Source organism: Grammomys surdaster, unplaced genomic scaffold (genome assembly GCF_004785775.1).
Source record: "Grammomys surdaster isolate TR1022 unplaced genomic scaffold, NIH_TR_1.0 168, whole genome shotgun sequence".
NCBI classification, from domain to species: Eukaryota; Metazoa; Chordata; class Mammalia; order Rodentia; family Muridae; genus Grammomys; species Grammomys surdaster.
The window spans coordinates 9,526,386-9,547,227 of record NW_021604616.1 but is presented as its reverse complement, the minus strand read 5'-3'; positions in this window follow the sequence as shown (position 1 = coordinate 9,547,227).

Genomic DNA, 20,842 nt, shown 5'->3' with positions numbered 1-20,842 from the left:
TTGTTGGATGTAGTTATCCTATTCGGGTTGGAGATTCCTTTCTAGTATTTTGTGTTGGGCCAGATTTGTGTATAGATATTGTTTGCCTATGGATTTGACTTAAAGGCCTTGTTCTCTTTATGTATGGAGATTGAGAGTTTTTTGAATATAGTATTATAGTATGACTCATGTGGTTTATTAGAGGTTACAAAATATCTATTCAGGACCTTGTAGCTTTGAGAGTCTCACTTGAGAACTCTGGTGTAATTCTGATATATCTGCATTTGTATGTAACCTGGACTTTTCCCCATGCCTGTTTTAATATTCTTTCTTTGTTCTGTAGGTTTTTTGTTATTATTTTATCATTATTTGTGGGAAATTTTCATTTCTTGTCCAACATAATTGGTTTTCTGTAAGCCACAATTTATAGGCATTTCTTCCTTTAGGTTGGAAAATTTTTCTTTTCTAATTTTGATGAAAATAGTTTTAGGTCTTTGGAGTTGGGACTCTTCTCCTGCTTCTAATCCAATTATTCTTAGATTAGATCTTCTCATGGTATACAACCCATAAAACATTTGATCCCAAGTTTATCTTGTCTACAAAAATGCAGGGATGTGGAATGGTGCAGAGAAATAGAGAAGAGTGAAACCTGCCCACCTTGATACCCATTCCCTTGACAAGTACAAGTAGCTGATACTGTTAATGATACTCTGTTATGCTTGTAGACAGAAGTCACACTTCCATGTCCTGTGAGAGACTCCACACAGAAGGTGAATCAGACTGATTCAGAAACCCACAGCTAAACAGTAGACGGTTCTTGGGGACTCTTGTGGAAGAATAGGACGGAGGTTGGGGAGCCCCTCAACTGGAAAGGAGCTCCACAGGAAGACGAATAGAGTAAAATTATTTGGACCCATGTGGCTTTCAGATACTGAACACCAACCAAAGAAGATACAGGGTCTAGATGTTGGCCTACCTGCATATCTAGAGTACATTTGATGCTTAGTCATCTTGTGAGTCCTGAACAATTGGAGAGAGGGATCTCAAAAGCTTTGGCCTGTTAGTGATAATGTTCTTCTAACTGGGCTAACTTCATTGTCCTCCATGGAAGAAGATAGGCATAGCCAGTCAGATTGCTATGCCTGGGTTATGGGATACTAAGTGGGGGAGGCAAACATATGTTCAGAGGAGAAGGAAAAGGTGGAATGGGGAGAAGGATTTTAAGAGGACCTTACCTGGAGGGCACATTTAGTGTATGTAAATTAAGTTAATAAACAAACAAACAAATAAATAAATAAAACTCAAGGAAAAGAGAAAAAGAATACTTTTTCCCATTATTTAGGTTGCCATTTTGGACTTTTAACATTGTCTGCTTCTTAATAAAAAATTTTGAGTTTGTAAAATTCTATTTATTAATTGTTCATCTTACTGACTGAGCTGTTTATACTCTGTTAGAAAATTGTCTCCTTTGTCAATGTCTTCATGGGTCTTCCCAAATTTCTGAGATTTACTGTATAATGTTTTATCTTGATGTTTTTGATCAGTTTGGACTTGAGTTCTCTGCAGGTTGATAAATACGGACCTGTATTTTTTTTTTAACATGCAGAGATCCAATTAGACTAGAACCAATTGTCAAAGGTGCATTTTTTTCATCACTGAATATTTATGGCTTCTTTGTCAAAAATCTAGTGTCCCTATATATATGGGTTTATTTCTGGATCTTCAATTTGATATTATTGAACAATATGTCTATTCCTATATCAATATCATGGAATTCATTTTATTATTCTTCTGAAAAACTCTATAATATCGGGATAGTGATATATGTAGAAGATCTTTTATTGTAGATGACTCTTGTATATATGTCCTGAGATATTTATTTTCAATATGACACTGAGAGTTCTTCTTTCAAGGTATAATAAATTGTGGTGGCATTCTGTTTGGAATTGAATTGAATCTGTATATTGTGTTCAGTAGTTTGGCCATTATTACTGTTAATCATCCCAAACCATGATGGAAGATCTTTCAATCTTCTGATATCTTTACTTTATTTAATGACTTGAAGATCTTGTCATATTGGAGCTACACTTCCTTGGTTAGTTACAATGAGATATTTTTACATTATTTGTGGCTACTGTGAAAGGTGGTGTTTATTGATTCTGTTTAGAGACAATTAGTCCACTGTAAAAAGGTGAATTACTAATAATTTTGATAACTTTGTATCAGTCTACTGGGTGTAAATATTTTTCAGATGAGAGAGTTACTTGTTCAATTTTTGCTTTTGCTTATTTTACTACTCTACCATCTGCAACTTGTTGTACTTTGACTTATAGTTTAAAATTTTTATGCTCCTTGTCTTATTAATCTAGGGAAAAGTACCATCGTTCTATATTGAATTCATAGAGAGTGAAAAGACTTGTGAAAATTTGGGATAAGCCCCTAATTTTTATGGAGATCTTTAAGTTTCTCTCCCTTTAATTTGATATTCGCTATGGTCTTATTTGTGTTGTCTTTCCTTTGATTAGGTATATATAATTTGTCCCTGATATCTCCAAGAATGTTATCACTAAGTGGATTTGATTTTCTCTAAACCATTTTCAGCATCCAATGAGATGGTCATTTTCTCAAGTTTGTTTATATGGTGGATTACATTGAGAGACATTTTTTTCAACTTGCATCTCTGCTTTGAGTAAATATACTTGATTATCATATATTATCTTTTTGATGTGTGCTTAGATTCTGTTTATGAGGTTTTTCTGGTATTATGGGGTCAATATTCATAAGTATACTTGATCTGAAACTATACTTTTTTTTCTTGTGTGTTTGTGTGGTTTAGATATCATTGTAAGTGTGCCTTCAGAAAATTAATTAGGAAATGTGTTCCTTTGGTTTCTACTTTGTTTTTCATTTGTGGAGTATGGTATTAGGTTTTCTTTGAAAGTCAGGTAGCATTGTGTGCTAAAACAATTTTGTCATGAACTTTTCTTGGATGTCTGACTTTTAATGACTACTTTGATTTTCAGTTTTAGATATTTTATTTATTTAGATTTCAGTTGTTGTCCCCTTTCCCCATTTCCCCCTCATTAACCCTATATTCCATTTCTTCACCTTCTTTTTTGCTTTTATGCCATTTAAATTACATGCAGGTATTTAAGTAGTTCTACATTGAGAAACTAGCAATACAATAGATGCAAATAGTCAAGGAATAAGCACGGCAAAAAACCCAGATATTCAAAGAACAAATAGGACAGTAAATAGAGGTCCAAGATCACTCCTATGATCACTATTTCTAAGGGGTTGTCAGGATGACCAAAGTATCTGAGAAAACTTTCCTATCCTAGCCCAAAGTCATTTTCATGCCTGAAGCCTACTTCTTTGTTCTAGATTAAGATTTAGATTCCTGACTGTAATTACTTCTTTGTTTTAGCCTAGGATTTAGATTCCTGCCTGAAATGACTTCTTTGTTCTGACCTGATGTCAGATTCTTGCCTGGAGTCCAATTCTCTGTCCTTGTCCAAAGTCATATTCCTTTCAAGTAACCCATTTCCTTGTCCTTGGCCAATGTCAGATTCCTGTCAAGCAGCCCTAAAAGCTCTCCTCATCCTCCTCTTTTATATTTCATAAACAAAATTGAGAATGTCTTAGGCGGATCTGACAAGATGATCTTGATTTATATTTAATAATTTTGATCATCTTAGTTTTGGTTTTGCTGCTGTGAATAAACACTAAAATGAAGAAAACTCTTATAAATTCACTTAATTCATGCTGGCTTAAAGGTTCTGAGGCTTACTCCATTATCATTACTGCAGGAGCATGACATTATCTAGCAGGTATGGTTCAAGCAGAGCTGAGTGTTCTATATCTTCATCTGAAAGCTACTAGCAGAATACTGTCTTTCAAGCAGCTAGTACTAGGGTATTTAAGCCAAAGTTCACAGTGACACACCTACTCTAAAAATGCCACACCTAATCCTATAAGGCCACATTTCCTAATAGAGCCACTCCCTGGCCCAATTAAACCATAACATTCAACTCCCTGGCCCTCACTGGCATGTTCAAACATTAGTCAATGGGTGCCATAACTAAATATAGCATAATGCAAAATACACTGAATTTAATTTCAAAAGTCACCATAGTCTAAAGTAATCTCAACAATGCTAAAAGTTCAAAATCTATTCTGAGTTTCATCCAGTCACTGTAATCCCCAAATCAAAACAGAAAACCAATTGGGCAACCTCCAGAATCTGAATATCTTTGTCTGATGTCAAAGCAGTCTTTCAACATCAAACTCTATTTCCAATTCTCTGATTACAACACACATCTCTCTCCTGGTCTAGATTCATTATATATTAGCAGCTTTCCTCAGCAGATAGCCCACAAATCTGGCATCTCTAACATTTTGGTGTCTCCAAGGCAACTTCAATGTTACAGCTTTTTTTTTTTTCTAAGGTTGGGATACACATATGGTGTTCTGGTGTCACTTCTTGAGCTCTGTCCACTGTAGCACTCTACATTCAGGTTGATCCACTCCATTGCTTCTGTTCTTTTGGTGATCATCACATGGTAGTGACATGTAAAATAAGCTGGTGTCTTCTGCTGGAACTATGCTTCAACAATAGATAATCAGAGATCCAATTCACAGCTCCAAACATCAACTTCTTTTTTTTTAAATGAATATTTGATTTATTTATATTCCAAATGTTACTCCATTTCCCAACTTCCATTCTGGAAATCCCCTATACCATCCTTCCTCCCCCTGCTTCTATGAGGGTTCTCACTGACCTGCCAACCCATAAACTGCCTCGGTATGCTAGAATTCTACACTGGGGGATGGAGGCATCCCAGGACCATGGGTCACTTATGACTTTGAAGTCTATCAAGGTCATCCTCTGCTACATATGCAACTGGAGCCATAGAACACTATATGTATATTCTTTGGTTGGTAGTTTAGTTCCTCAGAGTTCTGTGTCATGTGATTGGTTGATGATGTTGTTCTTCCTGTGTGTTCTTCAGTACCTTCAGACCTTCCTCTAACTTCTCCATTGGGGACCTCATGCTCAGTCCAATGATTGGCTGTCATCCTCCACCTCCATATTTGCTAGGCTCTGCCAGAGCCTCTCAGGAGACACTTCATGGCATCTGCAAAAGTGTCTTGGTTTGGTGTGTCTGGATAGCCTTTCCTTTAGTCTCTGTTTTCTGTTAGTCTCCATATTTCATTTGGTGAATATTTTGTTCCATCCTTCTAAGAAGGACTGAAGCATCCATACTTTGGTCTTCCTTCTTCTTGATCTTAACTTGATCTGTGAATTTTATCTTGGGTATTCAGAAATTTTAGACTATTATCCATTTATCAATTAGTGCATACTACATGTATCTATTTGTAACCTTAGTCAGGATGAAAATTTCTGATTCCAAACGTGATTAAATTTCATGAAGTCATTTTTTAATAGCCAAGTAGTACTCCATTGTGTAAATGAAGCATATTTTGTGTATCCATTTCTGAGTTGAAGAACATCTGGATTGTTTCCAGCTTTTTGCTATTATAAATAAGGGTGCTATACACATAGAGGTGCATGTGTCTTTGTTATATGTTGGAGAATTTTTTTTTTGAGTATATGCCCAGGAGTGGTATAGCTTGGTCCTCAGGTAGTTCTATATCCAATTTTCTGAGGAACCTTGAAACTGATTTCCAGAGTACTTGTACCAGCTTGCAATCCCACCAACAATGGAAGAGTATTCCTCATTCTCCACATCCTCACCAGCATCTGCTATCACCTGAGTTTTTGATCTTATCCATTCTGACTGGTGTGGTGTGGAATCTCAGATTTGTTTTGATTTGCATTTCCCTGATGACTAAGGATGTTGAACTTTTCCTTAGGTGCTTATCAGCCATTTTGTATTTCTCAGTTGAGAATTCTTTGTTTAGTTCTGTACCCTATTTGTAATAAGGTTACTTAGTTCACTGGAGTCTTAATATCTTGAGTTGTTTGAATTTGTTGGATAGTAGCCTTTATCAGATATAGGATTGGTAAAGATCATTTTCCAACCTGTTGGTTACCAGTTTTTCTGATTTACTGTGTTCTTTGCCTTAAAGAATCTTTGCAACTTTATAAGGTTTCATTTGTATATTGTTGATCTTAAAGCATAGGACAATGGTGTTCTATTCAGGACATTTTCCTCTGTGCCAGTGTGTTCAAGGCTCTTCCCTACTTTCTCTTCTCTTAGTTTCAGTGTATCTGGTTTTATGTGGAGATCTTTGATCCTCTTGGGCTTGAACTTTGTACAGAGAGAAAAGAATGTTTGATTTAATTCTTCTACATGCTGACCACCAGTTTAATGAGCAGCATTTGTTGAAAATGCTGTCTTTTTTTCTACTCAGAACAACTGTGAGACTGATTTCCAGAGTAGTTATTCAAGCTTACAACAACACCAACTATGGAAGAATGTTTCTCTTTCTTACATCCTCACTGACATTTGCTGTCATCTGAGTTTTTAATCGTAGCCATTCTGACTTGTGTGAAGGTGAATCTCAGGGTTGTTTTGATTTACATTTCTCTGATGACTAAGAATATTGAACATTTTTTACATTTTTCTCAGCCATTTATTTTTCCTCAGTTAAGAATTCTTTGTGTAGGTCTTTATCCCATTTTTAGTTGTGTTACTGGTTTCTCTGTATTTTAACTTTTTGAGGTTTTTGTATATATTAAATACTAACCATCTGTCTGATGAAGGATTGGTAATGATCTTTTGCGAAGCTGTCGGTAGCCACTTTGTCCTATTGATGGTGTCATTTTGCCTTACAGAAGTTTTGTAATTTTTTGATGTCCCATTTGTAGATTGTTGATCTTAGAACATAAGCCATTGGTATTCTTTTCAGGAAGTTGTTCGCTGGACACATGTGTACAAAGATATTCACCACTTTCTTTTCTATTGGTGTCAGTGTATCTGGTTTTATGTTGAGGTCCATGATCCACTTGGGCTTGAGCTTTGTAAAGGAGATAACAATAGATTAATTTGCATTTTTCTACATCCTGAACTCCAGTTGAACCAGTACCATTTGTTGAAAATGCTGTCTTTTCCTCTGGATGGTTTTGGCTTCTTTGTCAGAAATCAAGTGACCATAAATGTGTGGATTCATTTCTGGGACTTCAGGTCAAATCCAGAGATCTATTTGCCTTTCTCCGAGAAAATACCATGCAGATTTTCCCACTATTGCTCTGTAATACAGCTTGAGATCAGGGATGCTGATTCACCCAGAATTTTCTTTATTGTTGAGAATAATTTTTGCTAAGCTGGATTTTGTTGTTGTTGTTGTTGTTGTTCTAAGTGAATTTTCAAATTGCTGTTTCTATCTCTATGAAGAATTAAGTTGGAATTTCGATGGAGATTGCAGTGAGCCTGTAGATTGCTTTCAGTAAGATGGTAATTTTTACTATATTAATCCTGCTAGTACATGAGCATGGGACTTCTTTTCACCTTCTGAGATCTTCGTCAAATTTTTTCTTCATATACTTGAAGTTCTTGTCATACAAATCTTCAACTTTCTTAGTTAGAGTCACACCAAGGTATTTTATATTATTTGAGATTATTTTGATTGGTGTCATTTCCCTAATTCCATTCTCAACCTATTTATTCTTTTAGTCGTGGAAGGCTACTGATTTGTTTGATTTAATTTTATAGGCAGCCACATTCTCTGCATTAACCCTTCAGTCCTGGATCATCAACTGCAACTGAGGCTGCACCTTCACTAATGGCTTTCCATGGCTTCTTGCAATGCTGAGCCTCAGCTCCTCTTCAAGACTCTTTGATGCCTTAAAATCCAGTAACATATGTGTGACTCTTACTCATTACCCTGTACATCTGCAGCACAAGGCACAATCTTGGCCATTTCTAGAACACACCTTCTTTGGTTTACCAGAAAATATTTCAGAGAAGATTTCACTTGAGTGATGCTAGTCTCTACTTAATCAGCACTAATTTCTTAGCTCCAACTAATCAGCATCAACTGTGCCAGTATTCTCCTTCTCCCCTTGACTACAAAGCCAGAGCTAGTTGAGCAAAGCTGCTGAGTTATGTTGCTTCCTGGGGCCAAAATATGGTCCCCTTTTTATATTACATTATCAACAGATTTCTGTTTTCCAATTCCATTAGTTACTAAGCTTAGCTGTGCTGGAACTTACTCTGCAGAGTGACTTTGAACTCATGCCTGTCTTCTAAGTTCTGCATTAAAGGTGTATACTATACTGTGCCTGGATCTAAAACTTGCTTTGTCCTAGATAGACTTTGAACTCACATTTGCTTTCCTCTGTTTCCTAGAAATAAAAGCATGTACTACCCTTCTTGTTCCTCAACTTACCTGGGTGGGATCTTGCCCCAAGGTTACCATATACTTACTTTAATTAAATATCCCAGTGTACAGGATTTCATTTCACTTACTGGTGCCCTTTTAACACTCATATCATATATTTACTATTTTTCCTTTCTAAGCTTGCTATGCTTGTTCAAAATGCTCTTCTTGATGTTTAAGTAGAGAACAAAGTTTCTGTTCATCTTTTTAAAGATTTCTTTTGTCAATGCTACTAATATGAATGTCTTACCTTAGACTCACCTTAGACACCTCAGATGAGTGCAGAAACCAGCCAAATTATTCAACAAAATAACACACACACACACACACACACATACACACACACACACACAGTTACTAGGATATATAAAGAAATTCTTCTTCACTGAATCCTCTGATGTCAGGTCTGTGTCATTCAAATCAATCTCAGTAAAATAGTCTCTCATATTCTTACTTGAATATCCCATTTACTTTCAATTAACGCTTTCTACTGCTTTCCAAATTCAAAGTTCCAAAATCGACATTCTTCTAGACAAAAGTGTGGCCAGGTCTATCATACCAATAACCCAATTCCTGAAACAAACTTTTGTCTTAGTTTGGGATGTAATGCTGTGAATAAGGTTTTTATAAGGTAATTCTTATAAAAACAACATTTAATTGGGTCTGGCTTACAGATTCAGAGGTCGAATCTATAATCATAAAGGTCAGAACATGACAGCACCCAGGCAGCAATGGTACATGAGGACTTCAGAGTTCTACATCTTCATCTAAAGGCTGCTAGCAAAATGTTGGCTACCAAGCAGCTAGGATGAGGGTCATATAGATCACACCCACAGTGAAACATCTACTCCAAATATTCATACTTTCTAATAGTACCACTCTATAGGCTGATCTTTCACAAACCATCACAGTGTGGTAACTCTGACACAGAAGAACACTCATGGTATGTACTCACTGAAAAGTGGATATTAGCCTAAAGCAACTCTTATAAAAACAACATTTAATTGGGTTTTCCTTACAGGTTCAGAGTTTTAGTCCATTATCATTAAGATAGCTACATGACAGCATCTAGGCAGGCATGGTTCAAGAAAAACTCAGAGTTCTATATCATCATCTGCGGGTGCCTTGAAGAATATTAGCTTCCAGGCAGCTAGGACTAGGGTATTAAAGCTCAAGCCATCAATGTCACACCCATAATGCCACTCTTTGGGCCAAGCATATACAAACAATCAGATTTATGTACCAAGAAAACTGCCCATTTTTTAGATATATTCCAAATGTGTGAACGACATGTTTTTGAAGTAATACCCAAAGTTTCTTAGGATTTCCTTGGTGTTTCTTATTCTATTTCATTTCTGATCTTGTTAATTTTCATTTCCTTTCTATTATTTTTAGTTTCCTTGATTAAGGATTTATGTATCTAGTTGATATTCTCAAAGAACCAATCTATTGTTTAGTTGATTTTTTGTATTGTTCATTTTGTTTCCCTTTTATTTATTTCAGCCCTGATTTTGATTATTTTCTCACAACTATTTCTCTGGAGATTATTTATCTCTTTTCATTCTATACTTTTTAGGGATACTGTTAAGTTGCTTTTATAGGTTTCTCAATGTTTGTTATGAAAGCCATTGATGTTGTGAACTTTGATCTTATCACTGCTTTCATTATGTGCCATAATTTTCAGTATGTTATACATTCATTTTCATTGAATTTTAGGAAGTCTATAATTTCTTTCTGCATTTCTTCATTGATTAGGGCATTGTTCAGTTACAATTTGTTATTTGACTTTTTGTTGTTTCTGTTATTGAAGTACAGCTTCAATCCATGATACTCCAAGAAGATACAGAGTACTATGTCAAACTTCATGTATCTGATTAGAGTTTTGTATTGATGGAGAACATTGAGAATTTTGGAGAAATTGATTTTAGGTGCTGAGAGAAGGCACATTGTTTTGTGTTTGGGTGAAATCTTCTGTGAGTATCCACTTCGTCCATTTGATTCAAAAGTTTTATTTCTCAGTTCCATTATTTCTTTTAATAGTTTCTTTATACTTGCTTAAATTTGTCACCTCCAGAGTCCCAAGTTTAAGTTTTCTTTACACTATACATTTTTATCTTCATGTTCTTAGCAGAGTTACTCAGTCATTTCACCTGTTTATTATATTCATATTGGGTGACTTTCTAAACAGTTTAATCATTTCCTTTTTAATTACTTCTACCATCTTCAAAGCATTGGATTTAATATCATTTTCTTATGTTTTAGCTCTATTGAAATATCCTGGGCTTGGGTCCTCAACCCTTCCTACAACCTCGGTCAAATGTTTGGCTGTAGGTTTCTGGATCTGTCTGGGTCAGGTACTGGGTGGAGTTTCTCTGAGGAGTACCATGATAGGCTCTTTTCTGAAAGAATAAGAGAGCCTAATTATTAGTGTCAGGGATTAATGCTTACCCATGGTATAGGGTTCTAGTTAGGCTGCAATTTGCATGACCATTCCCTCAGTAACTATTCTATTCCCAATCCCAGCATTTCATGTAGGCAGAAGAAATTTTGGGTCAAAAGTTTTGTGAGTGGGATTGTGTTTCTGTTGCTCCACTGTGGCTCCTGCCTGGCTACAGAAGGTGACTTCTTTATGTTCTGTACCCCCTCTGCTGAGAGTCTCAGCTAAGGTCACCACCACTAATACTTGGTAGCCTCCCCTATCCTACATCTCTGGGAAATCTTCTAAATTCCTCCCACCCCCAAACTCTAGCAAGTTTCACTTTTTTAATTAGGCTCATGGACATCTGGCCATATTACCTGTATCTTACGTCGCCTGATCCTGAAAGGACCATCATTTCTGCACTATCTCTTCAACTGCCAAGTTGTCTCCCACCATCTACTTTCTATAATTATTTTATTACTTTTCTAAGTGAGATTTAAAGCCTCATTGCTTGGACATCCATTCCTATCTAGCTATTTTGCATCTGTAGAGCATGGTTATTCTGTATTTTATGGCCAATAAACACTTATTAAAAAGTATTACCATGCATGTCATTTTGGTCTGTGTTACTTCACTCAGGATATGTTCAAGTTCCCCTGACCTGGCTGAAAATTTCATGATGTCTTTGCTTTTTAATGGAAAGTATTCCATTATGTAGATAAATTATACTTTCTTTATCCTTTCTTAAGTTGAGGGATATCAAAGTTTGTTTCTATTTTGCTTTTATAATGTCTGTCTTTATTGCTTTCTGTTTCTTCTCTTGTTCTCTGGCCTTCATAGTTCATGGTTTTGGGAATCAGTGAATTTTCAGGTCCAATTGGGTGTCTCCACTGGAGTTTGAGTGTGAGTTTGTTTTAGTTTGTTTGACATACATTGCCTGTGGCTTTTAGTTGCCAATGTTGCCTCTGGGATCATTAAATTGAGTGTTACATCTTAGACTGCAGAGGTCATCTGATATATTTGTGAGCCATAATATGGGGCCTAGGATTTGGGGTATAGTTTAAGCCTATTGCATGTATTTTATTGGGTGTTTTTGCATATAACAGAATAATTAATTTGGCCTGTGGTGCCTGGATGGTCTCCAAAATCACTGTAATATTTGGGATGGAATGTTGAATCCTGATTACAGAGTTCATAAATTTAATTTTAGCACTTTAGCAAAATTTTCATTGTGTACATATATTACAGTTTTCTTAACCATTGACTTTTTCTATGTATAGCAGCTTGGTCTCTGAATCCTAGTTTCGTGAATAGAAACATTGTATCAATGAACAAAGATAAGTAAATATTCCTAAATTGGATGAAGAATACTTTAGCATAGTGTTCAGAAATGTTGTCTTCTGATACTGTTGTAATGTTTTTATGAATTTCCACTAAATTTTCCATAATAACTGTAGTCATTAAGTCTATTAGAACTGGATAAATATTCGGATATTCCAACAGGATACTTTCAATGTGTTTTTACTACTTTATTTGAAATAGCCATTTCTACTGTGATGAAATGGAATATTAAGTTAGTAGTGATTTAGTTTTCTTTAATAGTTAATAACGTTGAGTATTGAAAAGAAATATTTATTGCCCTTTATGTTTCTTCATTGTAAAAAAATCTTTTCATTAATTGACAGTACTTATTTATGAGCAAGTTTTCATCAGAGTCATTTGGATATAAAATCCTATGTGAAATACACTTTGAAATTATTTTCTTTCATTTTGTATGCTCCTTAGTCATTTTGGAAACAGTTTCGTTTGCTGTGTATAAACTAATTTCATTAATTCTCTTTTGTTGGTGTTTTGAAGGTTGTTGGGAGCCAACTCTGACCAGAAAGCGGCTATCATCTTTGGAACCATCTTGAGCCATATACCCTGACAAGAGACTTGTTTTCAACAGCCTACAACAGCTGAACACACTCTGATAATTATCTTGATCCTTTCAGTCAAGGCCAGGCACTGGTAGCACACATCTTTAATCCCAGCACTTGAGAGACTCAGGAGAGATATAAAAGGAGAGTCCAGGGCAGACCCAGAAGTCAGAGGCAGAGAGCAGACAGACTAGTCAGAGCAGACACACTAGTCAGAGCAGACAGACTTCATTTCCAGACAGACTCAGACTAGACAGACCAACTCTGAGCGGACAGACTCAGACTCTGTCTCCAGCAGCAGACTTTGTCTCCAGAGCAGACTTCATCTTTGACCAAACTTTGTCTTGTCTCCATTCTTTACGTCCCTGTCCCCATTCTCTCTCTTGCTCCCTGACCCGCAGACCTGAGCAGCAGAATGGGCCCATTACAAAGTGGCGCCCAATATGGGGCAGCAAGAACGAGAGACCCAGTGAGGGAATTACCAGGAGAAGGGTTGACTGAAAATTCAGAAGTGAAACAGAGGTGATTGCCGTGGGACCTGCCGTGTGGAGATCAGTAGATCATAATAATGGGGCAAGTAATAAGTCAGCCTGAATTCAACTCTCAGCCTGATTTCAACTCTCTGTTTTTGTTTTGTTCTTTGCTGCTTAGAAGTGTTAATTGTTTGCTTCTGTTTTGCTGTTTAATTGCTGTCTTTCATGTTCAAAAGAAAAAGAAAAGTAAAGAATTCAGAATATGACCAAAGGTTGAAGTAATTGATTTGACAGAGTCAGATTGTGCTGACTTAGAGGAAGAGACAGCCAAAAATTACGACCCTGAATGGTCCTCTTCTCGAAGACCCACTCCCTCTGCTCCTCCACCTCCAGATGCCCAGGCTATGGAGATAGAGGTTGTAGATCACAGAAGGAGTTACAGGACAAAATTTCTCTTCTTAAACAACAAATAGAGTTGGAGAAAGAGTATCGGGACTTAATTAATCAGTTACAAAAATTAAGGACAGGGAAGATGTCTCGAGAGGGTGAGGTGAATTGGGAAAATCATCCAGGTCCTTGTGTTCCTCAACCTGGAATCCAAAGACAACCCCTGTCCTCTGGTTTTAGTTCAGACACAGATCAGCCAGAGGAGAGAGAGGCTGAGGTTTTCCCTATATCAGATACTAGAGATGCTCAAGGGGTTGCTTGGAGACATCACACAGGGTTTAATTTTCAAATTATTAAAAAATTTAAAAATTCAGTGGCACAATATGGTGCCACTGCTCCCTTTACTCTTGCAATCTTAGAATCTGTTGCAGAGCAGTGGTTGAGTCCTGGTGATTGTAATACTCTAGTGAGAGCAGTTCTTAGCTGTGGTGATTATCTTATTTGGAAATCAGAGTATCATGAGAATTGTAAAGAGACAGCTAGGAGAAATATTCAGGCAGGTAATGGTTGGCCCTTTGAAGCCATAGTAGGAGAAGGGCAATTTGCTTCTAGTGATAACCAGATACAATATGACCCAGGCTTATTCTCTCAAATTCAAAATCCAGCCATGAAGGCTTGGCGCAAACTCCTGATAAAGGGAGACCCTGGTGCATCTTTGACCTCAATCAGACAAGGGCCTGACGAATGCTTTTCTGATTTTGTTAATCGATTAATGACAAGAGCAGGGAGGATTTTTGGTAATGCAGAGGCAGGTGTAGATTATGTGAAACAGCTTGCATATGAAAATACAAATCTGCCTGCCAAGCAGCCATTAGACCGTATAGGAAAATGACAGACCTTACTGTGTATATCAGACTCTGTTCTGACATAGGGCCCTCTTAACAACAGGGCTTAGCTATGGGAGCTGCCATGCAAGGACAATCAGTAAGAGATTTTTTGGCAAACAGAGACAAAAAGGCTTGTTTTAAGTGTGACAAGCCTGGACGCTTTGCACAATATTGCAAAGCAAAAAAATGAGTTAACCCAGAGACAGCCCAGAAAACAGCCTGGGTTATGCCCACTTTGCAAACGTGGAAGGCATTGGGCTAATGAATGTAGGTCCAAGACAGATACACAAGGAAACACCCTTTCCCATAATCAGGGAAATGGGAACAGGGTCCAGCCCCAGGCCCCAAGCCAATACAAGCCAAAACAGGCTTATGGGGCAGTCAGTTTCATACCAGCAGACAACAACCCCTTTCAGAACTTAGTCAAGCAACCCCAGGAAGCACAGGACTAGACCTCAGTTCTGCCACCCACACAGTATTAACCCTAGAAATGGGACCTCAAGCCTTACCCACTGGAGTGTTTGGGCCACTCCATCCAAATGTGTTTGGCCTGATAGTGGGAAGAAGCAGTGCTACAATGCAGGTACTACAAATTTTTCCTGGAGTTATAGACAATGATTATCAAGGTGAGATTAAGGTAATGGCCAAGGCAATACAGAATATAGTCACTATTCCTACAGGAAAAAGGATAGCTCAACTATTGTTACTTCCACTGATTCCTACTAATCACAAATATAAGAGTCCTAAGAGAGGAGATCAAGGCTTTAGTTCCTCTGATGCATATTGTGTACAACCTATAGTTAAACAAAAACCTATGATGACAATATTTTTCAATGGGAAGGCATTCCAAGGTTTAGTTGATACAGGAGCTGATGTGACGATTATCAAACAAAGCGATTTCCCTGCCACTTGGCCTCTGACCCCAACTTTAACTAATTTAAGGGGTATTGGCCAAAGTCAAAATCCACAGCAAAGCTCTAAGGTGCTGACATGGGAAGATAAAGAAGGGAATATAGGGAATATACAACCCTATGTCATCCCGGGACTTCCCATTAATCTCTGGGGCAGAGATCTATTATCCCAGTTGGGATTGACTATGTGCAGCCCTAATGAAGTAATCATGGTTCAAATGATAAACTCAGATTTTTTCCAGGGAAAGGATTAGGAAAAAGTGAAAATGGGATTACTCATGCTATTGAGGTCCATGGTAACTCTGGAAGAAGAGGCTTAGGGTATTTTTTGATGGGGGCTATTGATTCAGCTGGACCCCTAGGAATTGTGCTGATCCAACCACCTGGAAGGAGGACTCGCCCATCTGGGTGGATCAGTGGTCCCTAACCATCGAAAAATTACAAGCTGTTCAATTGCTAGTGCGGGAGCAATTACAGGCAGGACATTTAGAAGAGAGAAACTCTCTCTGGAATACCCCAATATTTGTCATTAAAAAAAAGTCATGAAAATGGAGATTGTTACAAGACTTGACAGCCATTAAAACGACCATGATTCTGATGGGAGCCTTATAACCTGGGCTGCCCACATCAGTGGCCGTACCTTTAGGCTATTATAAAATAGTTAATAGATGTAAAAGACTGTTTCTTTACTATCCCTTTACATCCTAACAATAGAAAGTGCTTTGCTTTTAGTGTTCCTGCTATAAACTTAGAGACCCTATGAAAAGATATCAATGGAAGGTCTTGCCTCAGGATATGGCTAACAGTCCTACCTTGTGCCAAAAGTTTGTGGCTTCCGCCATAGAGAGTGTTAGAACCATGTGGAAACAAATCTACATGATTCATTTCATGGATAATATTTTAATAGCAGTAAAAGATGGAGAACAGGTACTCCAGTGGTTTGATGATCTTAAAACAGCTTTACAGACTGCAGGGTTACACATAGCACCAGAAAAGGTACAATTACAAGATCCATATACTAATTAGGATTTCAGATTAATGGTCCATGTATTATTAACAGTAAGGCTACCTTGAGGACTGATTTCCTTAAGACACTTAATGATTTTCAAAAACTGTTGGGAGATATTAATTGGCTATGACCATATTTGAAACTTACAACAGGAGAGTTGAAACCTTTGTTTGACATTCTCCAAGGAGATCCTGACCCTAAGTCTGGCAGGGCTCTAACAGAGGAGGGTAGAAAAGCCTTACAGAAGGTTGAGAAGGCTATTTCATCCCAATTTGTAACTCATATTAATTATTCTAAGCCTTTATATTTTCTTATTTTTAACACTAAACTAACTCCTACTGCAGTTTTTGGCAAACTGCACCCATATTATGGGTTCATCTTCCCTCATCCCCTAAAAATGTTCTTTATCCATATTATGCAGCTGTAACAGATATGATTATGTTAGGCAGAAATAACAGTCGAAAATATTTTGGAAAAGATCCTAATGTCATAGTACAACCATATACAAGACATCAGGTTAATTGGCTTATGCAGAGTTCTGAAGTTTGGCCTATAGCATGTGCTTCATTTGCTGGTCAACTAGATAACCATTATCCACCAGACAAATTAGTTCAATTTTGTCTGTAGTACTTTATTCATTGTCTCCTGAGGTGTCTACATTTACAGCAGCATGTATATATTGATGCTCTGGTGCAGGTCATATACTGATACTCATTTTGATGGTATTTTATATAATTTTACAGGTAGCTGTTTCCTGTCCAGAGATACAAACTCTTACTAAACCTCCTGATTTAATGGCTCTTAAATTTTTCTGCCCCATTTTTACCAATTAACCATGAGCCTTTTGTTTGTTAGTATGTTGCAAATATGTCAGTTTTGATTTGATAGTCACAATTCTGCATTCTGAATAGTTGATGTTTTCTTTAATGATCTGGATTTGTTTCAAAGATATATTCCTTTGATGAGTACAGGAAACAAGATTTATGTCAGAATATAAACTTCACTACTTAGAAAGTTGAGAAACAATGTTGTGCTTGGGGCGAGTCCCAGAGGCTGACAGTAGTTAGCAAAGACGAGGTAATAAGGATGAAAGAAATAAGTGAGTTAAACATTGTATTCATGAGAATATTGCAACTTTGATTTCCTGGCAATCAAAGTTCCTTTATAATTTAATTATATGAAACTCTGTAGTTAGGGATGGATTCTTTCTGTTTCCTTTTTGTTTTGTTTTATCATTCATTTTATTTTTATTGTATTAGCTTTTAATTATTCACTATAGATACTGCTCACTGCCACTTCCTGTCACCCTATCCCACAATTCCTCTCATATTCACCCTCCCACTCTTCTCTGCACAGGTGTTAGCACCCTGGTTATCTTCCCAACCATAGAACTTAAAGTCTCTGCTAGGCCAGACAAGGTGGTCCACCTAGAAAAACATATCCCGCCAGGCAGTGGTGGCACACGCCTTTAATCCCAGCACTTGGGAGGCAGAGGCAGGTGGATTTCTGAGTTCAAGGCCAGCCTTGTCTACAAAGTGTGTTCCAGGACAACCGGGGCTACACAGAGAAACCCTGTCTCAAAAAACCAATATATATGTGTGTGTGTGTGTGTGTGTGTGTGTGTGTGTGTGTGTGTGTATAAAATATAGGAAACATGTTTTGTTCCAGTCATTTTAGACTCACATGAACACCAAGATGCCCATCTACTATACATATATAGGGAGGCCTAGGTTAAGGCCATGTATGTTCTTTGGTTGGTGGTTCATTCTCTGAGAGTCCCATGGGTCCAGGTTAGTTAACATCCTTTGTCTTCCAGTGTAGTTTCTATCTCCTTGGCGCCTACAGTCCATCCTCTTATTCTACCATAAGAGTCTCCAATCTCCATCCACTGTATGACTGTACATTACTGTATATGTGTGAGTCAGCTGTGGGGAGTAAACCTTCAGAGTAAAACAGAAAAAAGATGAGGAAGGGAAAGTGTGTTTTAGTATCAGGTGTTGGAAAGACAGGTGAGATGGCTAGATGGCCATGAAAATGAATGGAAATATGCAACTGATAGAGTTGAGGAGGTGTGGTGTCATCTCCTGGAAGGGATAGGGACCTGGGATAACAGAAGCATTCAAGAATCAATGGGGTTTACCTTATATGTGACTCACTCAATTGGAGATAGGGAACTTGAAGACACTACCTCCTGTTCTCAGGCAGGAACCCAAGCAAATTCAAACCAAACTATATCCTTTTTATAAGAAATGAAGAAATGGGGCATGGAGCAGAGATTAAGGGAATGACAATCTAATAACCAACCCGAAAGGAGAGCCACCCCATGGGTAAGCATTAATCCCTGACTCTACTAATGATATTTTGTTGTACTTGTCGACAGGAGCATGTTGAGCTCAAAGAGGTTCTAGCCAGCAGTTGACTAATTTTTTTTCCAAACCATAGATTGTATCATTTTTGTGCTAACATGTATGTTCTGACTTTATCTTGATCATAAGTTTTATGTATAGTCATCATTTACAAACTGTGAATGAACACAGTTATCATTTACAATCATGTCTAGAGTCATAAGTTTAACCTTCATTGATGAGCCATGATAGAAAAGAATTGTCTTTTGCAATTGTTTTCCCTCAACAAACACAAATCTCAACATTTAAGAATATAAATGCATATTTTTAAAGGCATGAGAGCCCATTCCCTTGCAGGGGCAAAATTTGTGCAGAGTAAAGATAGGTTCAACAGGGAATGGCAAAACTTGGAATCCATTCCATGAGCAGTCACCAAACTCTGGCTCTATTACTGAAACAAATTTCTGCTTGATGATAGGAGCCTACACTGCCTGGTCCAAGTCCAGAGTCACATATTTAGTAGAGGGCTGCCTTGTCTAGCCTCAGTGAGTGAGAAGAAGCCTAACTTTGTATAAACTTTATGAACCAGGAAAGGAAGATGCCGGGAGCAGGAAGAGCACTATATCAGAAGAAAAGGGGTAGGGGAATGGGTTGAAGAAGTCTGGAAAGGGAGAACAATAGGGGAACATCTTTTGGTATGTAAATTACTAAATAATATTTTTACAAAAATAATGTAGAGGCATGTTTTCCCAGTGAATGACTGCCCATTCTCAGTCTGGCAGCTTTTGAGGTTTCAAGGCAGTAGACATAAGTAAAAGCTCCATGCTAGGGTGGGAAGTTTGTATGTCCCAACTGGTTCATTATCAAGTTTTAATAGCTAAATTACCAATTGTCATTTTGGCCCAAGATAAACTTTAGGACCAACGCTGCTGTCATTATTTTTCACTGGCATATTACAACGTTTATTTTTTTTTTGTATCTTAGTAAAACTTCATTATTTGTCTAATATTGGTCTTATGTTGTTTCTGGATTTTTAGATGCCAAAGTGATTCTTTGCAAGTTAACTTCACTAAGAATGAGTGGTCCTCATAATTTGGTGTTTTTATTTGTTTGTTTTTTAATCATTTTTCCAGATCATTCTTTTTCCATCAATGTAAGCCCTCTATATAAGGAAGCATTAATGCCAGCCATTTTGACTTTGTTTGTGTATTTTTTTTACTGAAGAGGCATACTATATTTGACACCTCCAATGTCATATGCCATGTAATTGCCTGAGAGAGTTGTAAGAAGAGGCTTGTAATTTGATCTTGTTATACCTTCTTAAGCCCTACGATCTTTTTGAATTTTTCAATATTTATTTTGTTCCGATTATTTTCTTACTTTGTACGTCCAAAAGCAGATCTTCCTAAAATATCTTGAAACCATTTCATCATAGGGCGATATATGACATATTTAAGTGTGCCACAAACTCCACACGCAAAGGGGATCTTCAAGTAGACACAGAAAAGGATATCATCCTAAAGCAAGATAGATAGTAAACTTAGGAAATTTCTGGGGACTCTTAGGAAAGTACACATGAAAGGTAGAATAAATGATTCTTAAGAAATTTTCCACCAGCCGGGCAGTGGTGGCACATGCCTTTAATCCCAGCACTTGGGAGGCAGAGGCAGGTGGATTTCTGAGTTCGAGGCCAGCCTGGTCTACAGAGTGAGTTCCAGGACAGCCAGGGCTACACAGAGAAATCCTGTCTCTAAACCCCCCCCCCAAAAAAGAAAGAAATTTTCCACCAATCTAATAACCTCAAGTTTTACAAATAATAAAAGCCACACTCAAGACTGCAACAAGAGAAGATCAAAAAAAAAATTTGAAAAACAGTTGATCATGACCTTAACACAGAGGTCTACTTCATTGGATCTTAGTCAAACAGCTATTCTGGCTTTTTGATTTTCACTGTTCCCATTAGATATGGGTGTACCAGTATTATTTTAGTAATGTGGGAGATGTATGTTTCACTCCAAGGTGCATGGTATTTCGGCCATTGGGTAGACTTACTATGAAGATTTTCCATAAAGGCATGGTTTCCCTCGAGTTGAGCTGGCCATCAGAGAAGTAGGAAAATTACCAAGAAAAACTTAAAAAGATATAGCCAAGGATGTAGTGATAAGAG